General features: G+C 51.9%; 1 protein-coding gene across 4 annotated transcripts in view; it reads left to right on the top strand.

Annotated features, from left to right (window-relative positions):
- The window catches only part of CRACR2A (calcium release activated channel regulator 2A), a 157,879-nt gene that overhangs the window by 40,711 nt on the left and 96,616 nt on the right, over window positions 1–20,552 (top strand). The window contains exons 1-2 of one of the 4 annotated variants that reach the window (XM_032645027.1): window positions 1,652–2,088; window positions 11,181–11,413. The gene's annotated coding sequence lies outside the window, so the exon portion shown is untranslated. Of the gene's footprint in view, window positions 1–1,650; window positions 2,089–2,449; window positions 2,490–11,180; window positions 11,414–20,552 lie in introns of those variants that run through there. The other 3 variants (XM_032645028.1, XM_032645029.1, XM_032645030.1) reach the window with 3 other exon arrangements.

Genomic DNA, 20,552 nt, shown 5'->3' on the forward strand with positions numbered 1-20,552 from the left:
GGGGCGGGGGTGATGAGGAGAGCGCATCTCCCTGAAGCTGCCCTGCAAGCCCATGGACTGCTCTACGTGCGGCCCCCGCCGCCGGGGCGGGTGGGCAGCAGCTCCCTCACAAAGAATAAGTGGAGTTTGGTGAGAAAAACAGCCCCTTGGAAGCAGCGATTCCTTAGATGAGTCTCAGCCTTTCCAACCCTCAGTTACTCCACCTGTAAAATAATACAATGAACAGTAGCAAAGAATCAGTAAGAGCCAACACATTTGGCATTTTTTATGTGCCAGCTACTATTCTAAACCCTTTAAAGACACACTCTTATTTAGATCCTTAGAGCAACCCTGTGATACAGGAACTGTCACTGCCTACATGCTAGCAATGGAGGAAAGTTCAGTAACTCGTCAAGGTCGCAGCAGACAGGTTGGAGCACCGAGGTCCAAGCCCAGGTCTCTGGCTCTAGACGTGTACTTCACCGCTAATATCTTAAGACCTCGTGGGACCCAGAGGGGCAAACAAGCATCAGTACGTGGAATGGCTTTAGGACTCGAAAGGCAATCTCAACCCGCAACGTAACAGTATTAATACTACCTTTTAACAACAACGACAGCAATGGTAGGTACCTCTGATGCCCCTGATCTCTCTGCCCTCGGGGATGGGCGGGCTTCACATCAGATGAGCTACACGAGCCCTTGCAATCCTCGGATGCTCATAATAAAGGTCCTCCTTTCCCCTCAAGGGGCTGGGAGAAGGGCAGGCCATCTGTGCAGCTGGCTCTGCTACCTGGAAGGCCAGCCCTCACATGTGTATGATGGGACAGCACGAGACTCAGAGATGGACACAGTCATCTTTGACCTTGGGGCTGACGCAAGCAGGTATACCCCAGAGCAGGGACAGAGAAACCTAGTGTGTGGCTCAGGGGTGCGAGTAGGAGGGCGGGTGAGGCCTGACAGCCTTCTGAACCTCTGGTGGGGACGGCTCTGGTGCATCCCTGCCGCTGGGGTATGGGGCGGGGTGGGGCGAGGGGAGGCTGTGAGCCTGTGGTACCCGGGCTTCATGGAGAGGCACGTCCACAGCACATAGCAATTTATAACAGGATCTCGATAAGTGTTTATCGCGTGTTTCCATCCCTCCTGGAACGGGGCTTGGTGTGGAGGGGAGGGGAACAGAACGGGGGAGAGAAAGGAGATGCTAATCTATAAACAAGCAAGGGAACCGTGGGTTCACCAAAAAGGGGTTGAGAGTTCTTTTGGAGCCGGCGTCTGGGGAAGGATTCCCTGAGAAGCGGGCATTTCAGTGGGGCCTGGATGGATGAGTAGGATTTCGTGCGCAGGCAGAGAAGAATGGGAAAGCGCATTCCAGGCAAAGCAAGAGCCCCCGGCAGCTGGTGTGTGGCCGCCAGAGCGTGGCTGCATGTGTGTGTTTGGGGGAGAAGCTGTGAGTCTGGAAAGTTAGCTCGTGTCCAGAGAGTGTACGTGGAGGGCCCTGTGTGCCAGGCTCAGGGTCATCCTTCAGCCTGACTGCCTCGGGAGGCCTTTGAAGATTTATTTAATGCTTTATTAATTATATGCTTTTTATCACACAAGCCCTCATGGCCACGGTAGAATGTACAGAAGAGGCAGAAACGTACAAAAGACAAAACCCCAGAGATACCGGTTGGAGGGGCCCTGGGTGTTGCAGGTGTTCAGGGAGACTCACCTAGTCTGTAACTTTTTCTAGCGGGCGGCTAAGGCCGGGGACTGATGTCCACCTTTAGAGAAATGCCTGGAAACATCCTGGAATGGGGGCAAGAGGCCTCAGGGACTCCGGAACAGAGGGGCCCAGGAAGCCCGACCAGTCAGGCAGGCTGTCACCAGCAGCCCCGCCCTCGACACCCAGGCTCCCCCGCAGGGCAGTCAGAGGTCGCCGCCGGCCCGGCCCCCACACGGCGGGCGCGCGCAGATCCCGGAGGGCGCCCAGGAGGCAGCGGCTCCCGGCGCCGCTTCCGCTGGGGGCCGGTTCATTGGCACGGGGTCGCGCGGAGCGGCGGGAGGGCGGGCGGTGCCTGACAGCTGTGGGCCGGCGGCGCACGGTGGCTGCGGAGTCGAGGCGGCTGGTGCAAGGTGGGTCCGGAGGAGGGAGGGAGTGGGAGGTGCGGGTGGGCGCCCCCCCGCCCCTTGCCAGGCAGCCGGCCTGGGTGGCGCTTCCTGCTCTCTGGCCCGCCGCGGGGACCAGCGAGTGTGTGCAGCACATGGAGTTCCGAGGTGTGCGCCCCAGGGAGCAGCTGGACTCTCCACCCCTGTCCCCAGGCCCCGCCTGGCCCTGCCCCCCACCCCCCGACGCTCTGAACCCTGTGCGGACTAGAGGAGGGCCAGAAGCCCCCGGTCTGAGATCAGAAGGGACCTCAGGGACCCTGTCGCCACACCCAGCCTCTTCATTTCACAGAAGAAGAAACCGAGGTTCAGAGTGGTGAAGTGACTTGTCCAAGATGGCAGGTCTGGAAGCCAGAAGTCCTCACCTGGAGGTCAGTGCTGCTAGGAGCCCTTGTGACGGGGCCAGGACAGCAGGCTGTGGCCCTGAGTAGAAACAAAGCGCTGGGAGAGACGGAGTCAGAAAGACAGAAAGAGAACCTCCCAGAGCAAAGGAGGGTCAGGAAATGGGGCGGCACTTCCTCCCTGGCCCCGCTTGAGCTGTGGTCTGGCTGCGTGACTCAGCCAGCCTTGCTGACTCTGGCCTAGGTGTGTGTGTGCATGTGTGTGTACGTGGGTGCATGCACGGGAAAGCCCTCTGACTACGTACGTCTGTCCACATACACACAGTGACCTTGCTGGGAGTCTGCCCTGGGTTTGGTATCTGGAGAGGATACCAAGGACCCCAGATGACTTAGTTCTGAGTGGCTGCAGACAGCAGGAAAGGCCTGGAGGGCGGGGGTCCCCGGAAGGGGGAGCCGATCACAGTGCAGGAGAAGAGCCTGACTCATGAGGCGGTGAGTTCCCTGTGTCTCTGGAAGAAACCAGCATGTGGCAAAGAATCCTTTTGTCAAGGCTGTAGCCTAGGAACATGACACTTGCTAGGGCAGCGCACTCCGTGTAGAACCGGAACGTGACACTGGCTAGGGCAGCGCACTCTGTGTAGAACTGGAACATGACACTGGCTAGGGCAGCGCACTCCGTGTCGAACTGGAACGTGACACTGGCTAGGGCAGCGCACTCCGTGTAGAATTGGAATTATTTTATCTTGAGGGTCCAGGGTTCGTGTCCTCTTTTGGGTGACATTACCATGCGCGGCCATGTTGGGTAGTGTTTGCCCATCAGAGCTGCTCTGTGCACAGTTTTGGGGGGTAGATGAGAGGCTGGTGTCTGCCCTCTGAGGTCCCCTCGCCTCTCAGTGCTGACTGGAAAGGGTGATGAACAACGTGAGTCTAGGGTGAGTTTGCAGGAGGGGGTGGTCACCTCTGCAAGGAATGGGTCAGGTGGCCCTCTGGAGGTGGCGCTTCGGCTGGGCCTTGAGGAGAAGGCTGGGTCAGGGCATTTGGGGGCAGGGACGTCTGAGCAGAGGTGGGGAGGTGGCGGTGTCTGGGGACCAGGGAAAATGCAGTGGACAGTGTGGTGCAGGATGTTGGCTGGGACGAGGTCGGGGAAGGCCTGGTGTGTCAGGCCAGGAAACTTGCACTTCTTATTCGGCCTGGGCATTTTTGGATGGGTTCTGAGAAGGGCAGTGAGGTCACTGGGGTTCAGAAGAACTTGTCATTTGGCAGCGATATTTGGGAAGCAAAGGATGCTGTGGGAGGAGAACCCGGGAAGGAGAGGAGGTGAGCAGGGCTGCAGGGTGTGCAGAGAAGGGCAGAACGAGGGATGCTGCTAAAAGGGGCGAGGGTAGGAGGAGAAACGGTCTGTTATAGGCCAGCACCCGTGGTAGGGCATTTCTACCCAGGATCCCATTTAGTCCTCCCAACAACCTTACGAAGAGATTGTCGCTACTGTCTCCACTCTGTAAAGGAGGAAACGGAGACTCAGAGAGGTCAACAACTTGTCCAAGGTCACACAGCACATGAGTGGTGGGGCAGGGACTGAAGCAGAGAAAGCTGGAATAGATCCAGTCTGGCAGCTAAATAAATGTTAGAGGCCTGAGCAGAGGACGAGACCATGGTGATGGAGATTGGGGTTCCAGTGCTGGACAGGGAAGCCCGGGTTTGGAGCAGGGTCGGGTTTGGTGGTGATTGGAGATGTGTGAGCCTGTGATGGTCCCAAGCACCGGGATCGGGGCTGCAGTAGCTATGGCTCTGCACCCCTGCCTCGAGGCTCCCTGTCATGGGTTTGCTGAGCCCACAGACAGCTGGGGGGTGGCCGGGCTGAGGGAGTCTGGTGGGGGATCCCCCAGGGATCTGGTAAGTCAGTCGCTGAGTTCACGCCGACACAGAACATGCGTGCGTGCTGAGCCCGTGCTCAGGGCCCTCAGGCATTTGCCATTACTCCTTGGGCGAGAATTCGTTCAGGTTGTCACACTGTCCCAGGCCTTGGTTCCTTCCTGTGTTTCACCCATGAAAAGGGCTGGACAGACCCTGAAGATGTGTTTGCAGAATATTGCGGAATTCCACAAGTGCCTTTTCAGGATCCTAAGAACAGGGCCAGGTCTCTTACAGTGTCAGAGCATCTGGGTGACGTAGGGCCAAGTGTGCTCAGTTTTACAGATGGGGAAACTGAGGCTTCAGAAATCACGGTCCTTCACCAGTGGTGAGTGAGTGGCAGAGAGGGTGCCGACCCCTGAGCTCCTGGCCCTCTCCACTGCCATGCGGGGGGCAGCCTCCAGCCTCTCCCTTTATAAAATCGCCCTGGGGGGTTGTTTTCACAGACAGACCCCCGCATCGGATGGACCCTTTCCAACTGTTATTCTCTTTTTCCCCGTTAAACAATACACACTCACACCCATACACAAAATGGAAAATGATTTCCATTCACCCGTCTGGTGGTCGAGTCATGTTTGACGTCTCAGAGGGTTTCCATTTCTCTAAGGGAAAAGTGGTGAGACCTACCTAGTCTAGTCAGTGAGCCAGAAAGCATCCCAGCCCCGTGTGCAGAGCCAGGGGAGTCCCCGCTAAAGTCGGCCTGTAAATAAGGTGGCACCCATAGGGAAGCAGTGGAGAGAACAGGCGGGAGACCAGGAGACAAAGGGAAGAGAAAAGGAGGAAAGGAAAACTGAGCAAGTTTCCGGCACGGGGCAGAGCTACCTTTCGGGACACACCCTCTGGGGACCTGGCTGTCTGATGCTCAGTGTGGGGCAGGGAGGTAACCAGGGGGACCTAAAAAGAGACAAGAGCTTCTCAGCCTGACCATCCATCCTGCGACCCGTTCACGTTCACGTTTGAGGGTGAAAGGCAGAGTGTTGGCAATGATGCTGGGACAACGGGCAGAAGCTAGGCTGTCCTGGGCGAATTGTCGTCCTGATGGCAGCCAGCACATCGAGCGCCAGACGCGGATCTGCTTGTTAAAGCCTCATGAGAACCCAGTGGCGTAGGTGCTGCTATCATTCCCGCTTTATAGGAAGAGTACCTGAGGAACAGAGAGGCAGAGCACCATGCCCAGGGTCACACAGCCAGTAACTGGCAGAGGCAGGATTTGCAGCAGGCTGCCCCCGAGCCGGGGCCCACACCTCACTGGCCCTGGAGGCTTGGACGCACCAACAGCTTTGGCACAGACAAGACTCCCTGTCCCTTTCCACGACTCAGCTCGTGACCTTTTGGTTCTTGTCATCCCTTCCCCGCTGTTCTCAAAGGCCGATTTAGCCTGACTTCATCTGTGGTTGAGCCCGAGGTGATGGGGAGGAAGTGCCCTGCAGGTTCTGTCCTCTGTGGCCTCTGCACCTGCTTCAGGCTGGTCTCTCCCTTCTTTCTTGCCTTGTAACCGCTCTGCCTGTTCAGACAAGGTCACGGGGACGGATGGACTGGGTCAGACACGGGTAGACCCTCTTTTTTTTTTTTTTTTTTACATCTTTATTGGAGTATAATTGCTTTGTGATGGTGTGTTAGTTTCTGCTCCATGACAAAGTGAATCAGCCATACATATACACATGTTCCCATATCTGGGAAGACCCTCTTGAAGGCCAGTGTGGGGAGTGGGTTGTCTGCCTGAGGGGACTCTCAGGGGCCACTGTCTGGGGGACTAAGTGACATTCAGGGGCCTCTCCCAGCTTGAGGAATATGAGCTTTTCTTTTGCGACAGATTCTTCCCTTTGTCAGTTTGTTTTGGCTCCCAGCCCTGGTTTCTCAGAGTGTCAGCGGGGTACCTTCTCCCCCGCCCGTTTGTTGACACATCCTGGTCGAGCAGCAGAGCCTGACTCTGGTGACACCCCAGCGGCTCTGGAAGATGCAGGGAGGAGGGAGCAGGCAGGTGTCCCAGGAGGCTCACATTCCAAGGGCCTCCGAACCCACTGAGCCTGTGCTGAAGGCCCTTTATTTGCATAGTAGAGCAGCCCTGTGGCTGGTTGGCTTGGCCCGGCCCTCTGCTCCCGGGACCCCTGGGTCTGTGCAGCTCCCTGTCCTGCTGGGCCGAGAGGAAAGGTGAGAAGGGCAAGACATAGTGCACACGCTGTGGGTGTGCTGAGACCTGTGGCATCCAGGATCCAACGGTGTGGACGCCCGCCTCCCAGACCTGCATTTGCATCCCTGGCCAGGGAGCTTCCTGAACCCCCTTTTCAACTCAGGGGAATAGGAGGCTGGCTCCAATGGCTGAATTACCAGGGCAGACGAGGAAAGTCTCTTATTACTGGGCGATTGGCTTATTTTCACTTTATTTACTTTAGAGATCACTCTGTGTTGAGCTCCGGGATTTGGTGAATGGATGGAGCTTTGCCACGTTGAAGCTGTGTAAACACAAACCCTTGCCCGCTGGTTTGGAAGGTTACATTGGTGCTGAGGTGGGGGAATGAGACCAGCTTCCCGCAGCGCTACCCTGATCCAACACAGAATGTCAGGAACCCCCTTCCCACCTGTGCCTTGAGGCTGGATGCACAGAAATGCACCAGGCATGGCTAAGAACTTGGCTCCAGTGGACTCATTGGTCCTTACTACAGCCTTGCAAGATAAGTGACTATTATTATTCTCCCCATGTTATGGATGAGAAAACCAAGGCTGTGAGAGCTGGAGTAACTTGCTTGAGGTCATACGGCTCCTAAGAGGCTGAGCTGGGATTTGAACCCAGACGACCTGGCCCCAGGGTCACAGGCTCAACCCAGCCTGCCCCTCGGGATGCTGAGCGCCGGGAACAGTTCTGACTCGAACCAGCCATGTGTCCTCGGGATTCACTTTTCCGGCCGGCAGGGGCTGGGTCACCACACCAGCTCTTGTTCTTGATTGTGATCAGGTGTGCTTTTCTGTCCCCTCTTTGTGTCTTGCTGTCGCCTGATCCTGCGTCTGCCCAGGGCAAGGTACTTTATTTCTGGGGTGTGGTTGTCCTGTTACAAACGTGGCTAAGTGTGTTTCCTAGTTCTCCAGCAGGCATTCTTTCTAGCATTTTTATCTTCTGCGCTGTGTCTCTCTGGCACATTTCTTTTTTTGTTGGGGGGAGGGGTTCAGCAAGGCATTTAATTAATTAATTAGTGAACTTTTAATATTTTAATTTTATTGGAGTAAGTTGATTTACAATGTTGTGTTAGTTTCAGGTGTACAGCAAAGCGATTCAGTTATACATATATGTATATTTATATATGTATATTCATTCTTTTTTAGATTCTTTTCTCATATAGGTTATCACAGAATATTGAGTAGAGTTCCCTGTGCTATGCACTAGGCTCTTATATATAGTAGTGTGTGTTTGTTAATCCCAAGCTCCTGATTCATCCATCCCACCATGTTTCCCCTTTGGTAACCATAAGTTTGTTTTTGATATCTGTAATTCTGTTTCTGTTTTGTAAATAAGTTCATTTCTATCTCTATTTTTTAATTAGATTCCACATATGGGTGATATCATATGATATTTGTCTTTCTCTGTCTGACTTACTTCACGTCGTATGATGACCTCTAGGTCCAGCCTTGTTGCTGCAAATGGCATTATTTCGTCCTTTTCTATGGCTGAGTAGCATTCCGTTGTATATATGCACCACGTCTTCTTTATCCGTTCATCTGTCAGTGGACATTTAGGTTGTTTCTGTATCTTGCCTATTGTGAATAGTGCTGCTATGAATATTGGGGTGCACGTATCTTTTCAGATTATGGTTTTCTCCAGATATACGCCCAGCTGTCTGGCACGTTTCTTGTCGCTTGTCATTACCATCTCCGTGAACTATATTAGCCCCTGCTGTGTTGCCCTGTACTCAGATTTTGGGGGTTCATCTTTGCTCGGGGCTCGGGGTTCTGGCTTCAGTAGATGTGGTGTAATTCTGAGGATGAAGGCAGCTGGAGAAGCAGCAAGGCCCCCAACAGACTCCCACAGGGACCCCTGCAAATAAGAGAACGTATTGAGTGCCTGCCATGTGCCAGGCACGTTTTCTCCTCTAGGACTTAGCATTCCCATTTTACAGATGAGAAAACCGAGGCTCAGAGAGGTAAATCGGTCGTCTGAGTTCACACACCTAGTTCTGGTATAGACACCTCCCTCGGGGACACCCCACCACTGGCTGCCTGCAGAGAGCTGCCCTGGTGAGTGGAGGGCTCTGCTTGATACCAGAGCTCTGTTAACATACCTGTGAGATCCCCTGACTCCACACCAGCTGAGCTGCCCCAGGCACAGGCCAGTCAGAAATACAGGGGTGGGGAGGGCCAGTTAAAAAGTCTGCTCTGGAACTTCTTTTTAAGGAATGCAATTTTAATACATTGAACCACAGCTCAAATCAGAAACAAAGACACAGAAAGGAACTGCTAAGGGAAATGAATGTTAATGAAAAAAAAAAAAATGACTAGGCCTCCATTATGTAACCACACATTGCAAACTAAAAATATTTTTTTAAATGCACAAGCCCTATTTACTGGAATTAGAAATAGAATCAAAAGCTCTAATTTGTACTGAATAGTGATCATGTTACTCCACACACCACATCTGAATCTCCTGACACTGGAGGGACTAAATCAATGCGGTTTTATTGAATGTTAATGCACCCCCCCCCCCAAAAAAAAACCCTCCAGAACAAAAGCAAAATGGTTGAACACTTACTGTGTGCAGTGCATTGTACTGGGAGAAAGAACAAAGGCCACAGTACTTCTTCCGACAGCATAGGAGACCCCTGCCGAGGGAGCAGGACAGACTGTACGTTCTCTAGAAGGACATGGGCTTTGGAGAGGCTTAACTAGTTAGACGAGAACAGAGCAGGGCCTGCCAGGATGGTGGAATTCAGCAAATGGGAGTGGTGGGGTCCTGGAATAATGTTCCATGGGGGCTCTTCAGTCCATCTTAGTAGACAGCGTCTGAGGACCAGTCTGCATGGAAATTAGACCGATGAAGTTCTGCCCAGGCCGTAAGATGTGCCTTGACCCTCCCCGTATTTCTAAGGGTCACCTCCTCCTCTGGCTGGCCTCCACTGACTCAGTTTACCATCTAAAAGCTGTGAGGACCCAGGATGCGGCCCTGGACCCTCTGAACCTTCCTGTTTCCTGTGGATAGAGGTTGTCGTATAGAATCAAGCACAACTGGCCCTGCCTGGTACACGAGTGTCTGCTCTGGAGGGGGGATCTCTAGAATCTGCATGGGTGTGGGTGTGTGTTACATGGACCACGCTCCGTTAGGAAGGAGATGGTGATCGGAACCCCACGGAAGGTGCTGTGGGGCTGAGGGGGAAGCAGGTAGGCCCACCCTCAGAGACTGACTCCCTTCGTACATACTTATGCACCAGGAAAGCCAAACAAAACAGACGGCAAGGAGAAGCCAGGTGATACCCTTCTAACAATAGGCCACTGTTGATTTCTTTCCTGTCTGCTGCCTTGTCAGCCCTGGTTGGTTATAGGGCCAAAGGCAGCTTTTCACAGTTGGCCCCGTCTGTGTGCTGCTACCTCCTAGTTGGCGGAAGAGCCCTGGGAAGGGGTGGGCAGGACAGGCCATTTTTCCCCCGTGGATGGGCCAGCATGTGTTTTATGATCTCATGAAACTGTGAACACAAATTTATTTTAAAATTGTGAGTTAAGCTGGAATCCAGGGTCTATCCCTGGGGCTTGTGTGTTCCCATGCAGTATTTATAAAATAAAGAAATCATAAATATTTTGTCTGAAAGATCTTAGGCTTGCTACTGAAAAGACGAAAAGAAAACCTCTAAAGCATCAGCTCTGCAGTGCAGCCTTTTACGACGTGGAAAAGTGCTAGAGTTCTATCTCACACTTGAAGCAGAGGGAGGGATTCCTTCTTGCTAACACGTCTTATTTACTTGCTTGTTTATTAATTTTATCTCTGAGAGTTTCCAGGATGGATGTAGAGAGGACCACTGAGTCCAAGGCAGCCTCCACCTCTCCTCCGCCTTTGCCGCATCGAACCCCTCCATCCTCTTGATCCCACTTCTAGATAGCTTAGCATCCCTTCACCTGTACCTACTCACCTGCCTCCGCCCTGGTCAGGACACACCAGCGTTTGTCTGGACTGTAATATTCCCCTAACGGTCTCAGTGTATCCACGCCCCCTCCTCCCCCTCCTAAATTCATTTCCACAAGGAGCCCAAGTCACCTTTTAAAAATGCACGTCAGATCCTGTCTCTTGCAGCCTTTAGGTGTAGCTTCAGTGATTTCTCAGGGCTGTGTGGGTGGAGTCCCAGGTCAGCATTAAAGCCAGAGATCTCATCCCAGAGAACAAAGCTTAATCCTGCCACTTCCCTGATACCAGAGGAAGGTGGGCCTGCATCTCCCTTAGGGGCCAGGAAAACATTTCCAGGGTCCCTCCCACGAAGCCCCTCTCCTGTCTCAGTGGCCAGCGGGGGATCAGAAATCCACCCCCACCACCCTCCGGCAAGGGCCCGCGCTTGCTTTGACTGGATGGGGCCCTGAGCTGAGCAGAAGGTCGCTTATTACCCTGAGTGGTGACCAAAATTGGAATCTTTTTGGAAAGGAGGAAGGGAAAAATGAGTGATCTTAGGCAGGCAACCGGGGTCTGCTGTAAAACCTGACCCAGACCACAGCTGGTAGCTGATTTCAGAAGTCCCAGGAGGAAAACTAAGAGACTTTCAGGGCGTTCTCTGTCCTGAGATCTATAATGAGTTACTTGAAGCCAAACTGAGGACACCTTCCCTCTGTGTGTTCTGCCGGCAGGTCCCGCCCTGACCACAGCTGCCCTTCAGGAGACTGGCCTGGAGCCACGGTCGGGCCATTGGGCTGCTTGTCAAGGGTGGGGCAGTGGCGACTTGCCGCCTTGCCTTGTCAGCCTGGCCTGGTGTTCCACCTGGCACTCGGCGTGGCCACGGAGAGAGCTCCAGGAGGAGCCCCGGTGCAGCAGGACCCCGGAGACCGGTATCCAGAAGAAACCCCTGGAGAGACCAGTCAAGGTGAGCTGTCCCCACCCCTGCCCACCCCGGGTGTGTGGCTGGACACGAGGCTTCTTATGGTGAGAATCAGATGGTCCTAGAGGCAGGTATGGTGCGAGCAGCCACCTGCAGGGAGGCTGGGCTGAACAAGCAGAGGTTCTGAATGATGCCACAGGAAACAGTATCTCTCGCCTTCTGTAGTCCCTCTTCAAACCTGTTGGTCAGCTTACCAAAGTGGACTCCCAGACCACGTGGCCCTGGTGTTTGCTGCGTGCCGGGTTTGTGGAGGGCTGCAGAAAAGGCTCACTGTGCCTCCAGGGCCTGCCTCTCTGAACAGAAAAAGGAAGTGCGTGAGCAACCAACGTGAGAGCCTTCGCTCAAGGGTGGCAGATGAATGTCACAGACAACAGTGGGCCTCCGCGCTGGGCGAGAAGTTTGAGTTCCAGGCCAGGAGCAGGGGTGACATCTTCTAGAAGTTGTCTGCTAGCCTGACATTCTAGTTTCGCCAGTTCGGCCGAAAGGAAATACAGTAGAACATGGAGTCCGGGTGGCAACACAGTGGGGTTGAGTTCCGGGTGACCGATGTAGCGTCCACTGGGGGCTGAAGTCATGCTTATTTGGCCCCTGTGATGTGTGTTGTTACGTTCTATGTGTCTGTCTCAAATCTTCAGATTGTCGACTCCTTGAGGGCAGTCACAGAATACTCTACTTGTCTTATATGCTTCACGGGGTCGGCACTCAGTAATTGCATACTGTTCGATCGTCCGCTGTGTACACCTGTGCGATAAAACGTGATCAGTCAGGGCCTAGAATTTTCATTCATTGAGCAGAGTCGCCATCAGCGTCTCCTGAGCACCTCCTGAGGTGGGAGAATGTCAGATGCCTTGGCCGCTAGAGCTGGCCTGAGTGTATTCATTCCTTAGGGCTGCCCTAAGGAGTGCCGCACACCGGGTGATTGAAAACAACAGAAATGTGTTGTCTCATGGTTCTGGAGGATGGAAGTCCAAAGCCAAGGTGTCGGCAGGGCCCTGCTCCCTCTCCGACCTGCAGGGGAAGTCCTTCCTGGCTTCCTCCTTCTTCTGGCAGTCGGTTGGCAATCTTGAGCGTTTCTCGCGAGGCTTGCAGCTGCATAATACACGCTGCGCCGGCGTTGTCAGACGGGTTACCCCGTGTGTCTCTGTCTTCACGTGACTGTCTTCTTCTGAGGACCCCGGTCATATCGGGCTACCTTCTGAGGTCTTGGGATTTAGGACTTCACTGTGCCTTTTCTTGGAGATCGTAATTCAACCTGGAACACTAAGTGAGCGATTTTCAGTGACAAGACGAGGACGTACACGGAGCCGGGGTGAATAGTTACTGTGTCCCTTCGTGCAGGTGGAAGGAACAGGGAGATGAATCAGTGGGCCGTGTCCTCTGTTCTCTTGGCATCCTCCAGGGAACGTGGCTGGGCCCAGTGGAACACACATGATGCTCTGGCCAGTGGAGGGACGCCATGCTTCTATCGCTGCACCTATTTTTATAGGACAAGTCAGGGGGAGGCCTCAACAGAAGGGAGCAAACAGACCATCTGGGTTCCGGTCAGCCTTAACTTTGGAGGAAGGTGGAGAAACCCAAGCTCAGAAGGGGGTGGAGAGCGGCACGCCCTTCTCCTGGGAGAACAGGAGCTCCTGGGCCCAGCCAGCTCATTGCCAGGCAACCCAGAGGGTGTTCCAGATGCCAGTTTTGAACAAGCTGCTGGTCTTCAAAGCCAGTACAACTTGGACCCCTTGCTGCCAACTTTCTGCCTCCCGGTTGGGACCCGTTAGTGCAGAGGTTGTAAAACTGAGGCCAACAGGCCATGTGTAGTGTGTAGATGTGTGCTGTTCACGGTGGCTGGTGTTCACATTGTTTTTATATTATTTTTGGAGTAAGTGCTATATTCACATAGCTCAAAAACCAAATCATTATAGAAAGATATCTAGTGACCTCTTATACCAGCCTCCATATGCCCATCCTGCCCCCTCCCCAGTAACCATTTTTATTTGTTTCTTATACACCCTTCTAGACTTTCGTATTGCAAAGAAGAAGCAGTACAAACATACATTCTCCCTCCATCCCATTCTTTCGTACATAATTATAGTATACACACTCTACACGCTGTTTCACCTCGCTTTTTTCGCTTCCTTGATCTTGGCAATCTTTCCCTATCAGTGAACCAAGAGCTTTCTCCTTCTTCACAGGGGTGTAGTATTCCGTTATATGTATCGCTATGAACTTCCCTCTAAGAACTGCTGCATCCCATAGATGCAGGAGTTTTTTGTATGGTTGTGTGTTCTGTTGTAGGGATGCACCGTCATTGATTCAACCAATCCTTGCTGAGGGACACAAGCTGTTTATAGCTGTCTGGTGTTTATTACAAGTAACGTTGCAGTGAATAAAACTGTATTTTGTCCTGTACCCGAACACGTACAACATTTTAAAATTCAGAAATATCTTTGAATGATCCAAAGGGCTGGAAACACTGGGTTCTAATGACTGTATGTTGACAGCTGGTTGGAGCGAGTGGCAGCTGTCTCTAAGGGTCCCTAGCTGGGGACCAGCCTGCCCACATCCAGCGTTTCCTCCACCCCCTCTCTGCCTCTTCCACTAAGGCTAAGTGTGGACTTTCACGGAGCACATGAGGGTGCTGCTTTTCTCATAGTAGATTAAGAAGGAAGAGAAATTGCTCTCGTCCTCATGTCTCTTCAAAATGGAAAATGAAAGCCAGGGAGGCTGTCTTTTTCCAGAAGAAAGGGAAGGGCAGACGTCTACGTGGATGTGGTTCTACTTCATCTGCACCTGATGGGTCGGCCCCTGTGTGTTATCGTCCGAGCACTTGAGCACACCCCTGCCTTGCTAGGCCCCGGCCTTCTTCTCATCTCAGAGTAGGAGGGAAGGAACTCTGCTCGCCGGTTGCTTTTGCTCTGCTTGGAGAACTTTAGCTGCTCAGAGACCAGCAGTAAAAACGAACACAACAGTCAGGAGTACTGTTCGATGACATATATCATCTCACCAGAACCCCTACTCCTGTTTTATAGACAAGAAAGCAGTAATGGAGTGAAGTCGCTTGGCCAAGGTTCATAACTTGTACACGGCAGACCTAGGACCTGACCCAAGAATTTCAGGCTCTAGAACCTGTTGTTTTAGCCGATATATTATGCTGCCTCCAAAGTCTTAGAAAAGAGGTGAGGTTTACGGTTACACCTCTCACCTCTGTGACTGTTGTCAGTGGTGGCATGGTGAGGACGGTCAGGACAAAGAGAACATCTCTGAAAATGGGTGAGATGGCGACGTGCCCCAAAGAAGGTACATAAGGAGGATGCCATTTCGTTCTCCTGACAAAGGCGATGGCTCATCCTTTGTGGTCTGTCACATTGTGTAGAGAGGAATTGGCTTCATTGCCCCTGAGGGTCTTTTATACCCAAACATCTATGGAGCGCCTTGCGCACGCCAGGCCCTGTGCCTGGCGTGAGAGACGAGACGAGAGAGCCACATCCTGGTCGGAGGGGCCGAGTGAGGACACGTGGACCGAAAGCTGCAGTGCCACCTGGTACACGGATGTGTCAGGCTGGGTCCTGAATTTCTTGACAAAAGAAACAAATTCACTGTGGAGCAAGGAGGTGGGTGGTTTCCTGTCTTGGGTCCACCGTTGCCTGGTGAAGGAAGGAAGCAGGGCCCGGAAGTGGAGGCTGTGAGTTAAGGTGTTGAGCCACCCTTCTGCCCGCAGCAGCCTTCGGGGAGGCTGTTGGTCCTCCTCTCCGGAGGCCGTGGGCTCCTTGAGATGGCCTCGGCCGGGGTCGAGAGGCGGCCGGAAGGAAGCCTCCTTTCCGCTCGCTGTCCCCCAGCTCAGCTTTTCTCCTTCCTGGTCATTTGTTGAGCAGCTGAGCTGGGCTTACCTCCCTGTGAGGCACTTACTCTCTTCGCCAGTGAAGGACCGGCCCGGCCAGCCTGGGGGCGGGGATGGGGCCGGGAGGGCACAGTTCACAGGCCGCAGTCTGGGACTTTTGAAATCACACCCCAGCAGAAGGATCTGTAGGCCGGGGCTTCTTGTCACTGGGACGCGCCTTTCTTGGTTTTTTATTGTCACTGTCTATCTTTCATCTCCCCCAGGTTTGCAGCATCTGTCATCTCTGTGGTTATCTTAGAACAACGGGCTGGGGGGTTGCTTTCTATTTATTCTTTCTCGAGTGTGACGCTAACCACAAGGGCCTACAGGCAGGGGGAGGCGGGGGGGAGCCAGTGCCTCTTCAAACCCTGTGGTCCTCCATGTAGCTGGGGCTGGTGGTAAAACTGACAAGACCAAGCTGGTAGATGTGCCCCAGTGACCGTGAGGGCAGGGGGGATGTGGCCTGCGCTTCTGTGGATGAGCAAAGGGAGCGAGTTGCTTTCTGGGTCCAAAGGAGAATTTGGAGTCCGGAGGGAATACAGACGGCAGGCATTTCTAGGGCCACAGCTGTGTGGGCTTCTCTGTGCTGGCAGCCGGGTGGACATTCAAGAGAAGAGTCTTGTGTCCTTCTTGTCCTCAAGGAACTTAGTGACAAGGAGAGGAGATAAATAACAAGGATTTACTGTAGAGCCCAGGGAACTATTCAATATCTTGTAATGGAAAAGAATCGAAGAAAAATGAACATAGATATATACATATATACGTATATATGTATAACTGAATCCCTTTGCTATACCGCTGAAACTAACACAATACTGTAAATCAAGTAATACTTCAATCGGAAAAAAACAAAAAGAGGAGCAGGATGTACAGCTGACCTGCGCTCTTGGGCCCGTTTTCTCATTGGAGAAATGAATGAGGTTGAAGTTGGTGAGGATCCCTAATGGGGTCGGTGGAGTAGTGCCTCGCTGGGTTCCGTGAGTGGATGCATCACCTGGGGGTCTCCTTATAAAAGGAACATTCTGATGCGGTAGGTCTAGTCCAAGGCTGAAGATCCTGCATTGCCAACAGACTCCCAGGTGCTACTGCTGGTCCCAGGACCACAGTGCTTTGAGTGTTGAAGCCCCGCAGGGCATTCTGGAAGTCTGTGGGGTGGCTTTGAACTGCCATGAGACTAAGAGATGCCCTTGGCATTGACTGGGTGCGGGTTAAGGTTAGGGTTAGGGTTAGGGTACAGGTTAGGGTACAGGTTAGGGTTTGGGTTAGGGTACGGGTTAGGGTACGGGTACGGGTTAGGGTTTGGGTTAGGGTTAGGGTACGGGTTAGGGCACAGGTTAGGGTTTGGGTTAGGGTACGGGTACAGGTTAGGGTTTGGGTTAGGGTTAGGGTACGGGTTAGGATTAGGGTTAGGGTTAGATTTAGGGTTAGGGTATGGGTTAGGGTACGAGCTAGGGTTAGGGTACGGTTTAGGGTACAGGTTAGGGTTCGGGTACGGGTTAGGGTTAGGGTAGGGGTACGGGTTAGGGTATGGGTTAGGGTTAGGGTACGAGTTAAGGTTAGGGTACGGTTTAGGGTACAGGTTAGGGTTAGGGTACGGGTACGGGTTAGGGTTAGGGTACGGGTACGGGTTAGGGTATGGGTTAGGGTTAGGGTTGGGTTAGGGTTAGGGTTGGGTTAGGGTTAGGGGTAATCCTTGTGGTTCCACATGCAAATCGACCCCATCAGTGAAGAATTGTTACCTGCCCTGCCAAACTCAATCCAACACAACGAGAAATCACTTAGTACCTTTGACATAGTACTGTGAAACATTTTCAAAGAAGTTATGCCCAAAGCCCAGTGATGTAGGAGCTGGTTGTTTGGGGACGAGAAGCCTAAATGGAATAAGGGCAGAGCCCTGAGGTGGCTGTATAACTTCCCCACTCCACGCGTTCTGTCCAGTTGAGAGCATTTCCAAACACACATTTAACTGAAAAGGGTTTCAGCGCAATGTGGAGTTACTGCAAAGGCAAGGAAGCCTTCGTAACAGGAGATTCGAGACTCCGTCTTATGGACACAGACAGGCCAGCACGTTATTAAATTAGCAGTGAACTTCTTTATAGAAGCTGTTTCTGAAATAGTTTATAGTCTACTGTGTGTATATGTGTAATCTAATCTATCTGTATACATATATATAGGGAGTTCAATGATAAGAAACCTCTTGCAAAATTCATATATTACAATGATTTTCTTTGGGGTTGCCTGTGTGTTTCACTCTGACTCTGATGTTCTCATTAGAGATCTACCAAACAACTTTTTCCGATCCATCTTCCTCTCCCCTCTCCCTAAAGGAAAAGGGTAATGTTTCCACGACTTTTTTAATGCTAAAGACTGAACAATGGGATTGACATATATACACTAATATGTATAAGATGGATAACTAATAAGAACCCGCTGTATAAAAAAATAAATAAAATAAAATTCAAAAAAAAAAAAAGACTGAATATAATATGTGTGCCTACCCCCCTCCATGGGTGGAGTTTCCAGGTTAGAGACTTGTTCTCCACGATACTTTGTTCCATGTCTCAGCACGCTAAAGTATATTACGTCATACTTGTATATAAGGGTTAGCTCATTCACAAGAATAATTTACTTTTTTTTCTCTATTTCCACACTTGTAATTTAATTTCACAGTGAGGTGATTTCCTTCCTGTTGTCAGATGCAGACAGGTAAACGGGTTTGTTGTTTCTCATCCTGACATGTCTTATTCCGTTGTCCTCTGCGCTTTTATTTCCTTGTGGTCCTTATACGGATTGTTCAGCCTAACCTTACCCATCACGAGTAGGTATAAGCATTGTCTGCCTCATTCTGGGTGCCAGGGCATGAGTACACACATGAGTACTTCCTCACTGAAAAAGTTATTTTGTTATCAGTGGCATTCCCTTTTCTCCTTCAGATTACAATTCGGGTTCAGTGATGCATATGGGCCAACTGATTTATCTAGGAGTTTCATTTCCGGTGGCGAAGGGGGCGTTTCCAAGTATTTGTTATAAAAATGGGGTGTTGATTGGAGAGGACCACGGACGAAATGATCTCGGAGGTCTCTGACCTTCTTTGTGCAACATTGAAAAAACAATAGATGACAGGCAGTGTGATTTGTGAGTAAACTGCAAACCATCCTCTCAGTGAAAGCTGGTGTCACCCATGATGTCTGCTTGGATGAGAGGCTGTGAGTCTTCGAGCCTGGGAAACTCTAAGGAACCAAACAACAAAACCTTGTTCCCCTCCCCGACCCCGCTCATCACCCTTTGACCCCACTCGGGATCATGTGAAACTGTCCCCAGATGATTCTAATGTACTGAGAGGTTCTGGTTGTCCCAACTACCAGAACCTATGAATGTGAGCCTATCAGAAAAAGGTTTTTGCAGATGTCATTCAGCTACAGATCTCCGGGTGAGACCATCCCGATTATCCAGATGGGCCCTAAATTCAATGACAGGTGTCCTTATAAGAGACACACGGAGGAGAGACCCAGAGAGGACAAGGCCGTGTGAAGACAGAGGCAGAGCCTCTAGTGATGGAACCACAAGCCAAGGGACACCGGGAGGCGCCAGAAGCCAGAAGTAAGGAAAGGACTCTCCCTAGCGCCTTTGGAGGGAGCACGGCCCTGTGGACACCTTGATTTAGGACTTCCGGCTTCTAGAACTTTGAGAGAATACATTTCTGTTGTTTTAAGATACCTAGTTGTTTCTTTTTTTCTTTTTTAACATCTTTATTGGAGTATAATTGCTTTACAATTGTTAGTTTCTGCTTTATAACAAAGTGAATCAGTTATATATATACATATATCCCTGTATCTCTTCCCTCTTGCATCTCCCTCCCTCCTACCCTCCCTATCCCACCCCTCTAGGTGGTCACAGAGCACCGATCTGATCTCCCTGTGCTATGCGGCTGCTTCCCACTAGCTATCTGTTTTACATTTGGTAGTGTATATATGATACCGAGTTTTTGATCATTTGTTTCGGCAGCCCCAGCAAACGAATGCTCTGCCTATAGTGTGGATAAAATGTGGTGAGATGGGGACTTCCCTGGTGGCACAGTGGTTAAGAATCCTCCTGTCAATGCAGGGGACATGGGTTCAATCCCTGATCTGGGAAGATCCCACATGCCACGGAGCAACTAAGCCTGTGCGCCACAACTACTGAGCCTGTGCTCTAGAGCCTGCAAGCCACAGCTACTCAGCCCGCACGCTACAACTACTGAAGCCCGCACGCCTAGAGCCCATGCTCTGCAACAAGAGAAGCCACTGCAATGAGAAGCCCGCGCATTGCAACAAAGACCCAACACAGCCAAAATTAAAGTAAATTAAATAAATAATTTTTTTAAAAAAAGAACCATTTAAAAACATTTTGGTGAGATGGAGGGAGTAAAGGAGTTTTTCAGAAATTGAAGCAAAATGAATGAAATTGAGAAGGCACGGCTAGAGGTAGAATAGAGGCAGAGCGGCTACCACAGAGGGCTGTTCCTAAGACGAGTGGGAACTCCTTCTGTACAGAGCCCCCCCAGAGCACCCCAGAAGTTGACGATGCCTTTCCTCTCCATCTCTCCCGGCATATTTCAGGGAATTGGCTTTGCCACACCTCCTTAGAGCACAAAAGGCCCAGGAACCCGGGAAGTGAGTTTGAACTTCCTTCCACAAGCATGGGGGCTACCGAGGGATGTTGAGGAGGGAGCAATGTGGCGAAGTCTGGAGGCTTCCTGCCTGGCCTGAGGTTGCACGTCGCAACACTGGGTCCCTTCTGCTCTCCGCCCCTCCCTGCGTTGGGCGTGGCGGAGACCTCTTTCCATGGCGGCTTCGTGAGTTTGAGTGAAGCATTTGTTTCCCAGCCCGGGAGGTCTGGGTGACTTCACCGACATCAGTGGGTGGATCTGCCGACGTCTTAGAAGTTGATCCCTTCTGCAGACCCCTAAATACAGCTCCATCCCTTCTGATGAACCCCAGAGGGACCGTCCTCAGCCCACCGCATTGGAATGAGAACAGCCAGCTTCCAAGCCTGCACGATGCCAACTGTACTTTGTTAATCACCAGCCAGTTATCTTCTGGAGGCATCTCGTGGGCACTGCGTTGAAACCCAGACCCAAACCCTACTTTCTGCCAACACAAGCAAGGGAAACGTTCTTTATGGAGCCTGGGAAACCAGAGTCCTCCCTGACTCTTTGGCCAGCCCAGCGGGAGCTGACGGGTGAGAGTGTTTGTACTGGAACTCACTAATCACGTG

This window comes from Phocoena sinus, chromosome 10, assembly GCF_008692025.1.
Source record: "Phocoena sinus isolate mPhoSin1 chromosome 10, mPhoSin1.pri, whole genome shotgun sequence".
In the NCBI taxonomy this organism is placed as follows: domain Eukaryota; kingdom Metazoa; phylum Chordata; class Mammalia; order Artiodactyla; family Phocoenidae; genus Phocoena; species Phocoena sinus.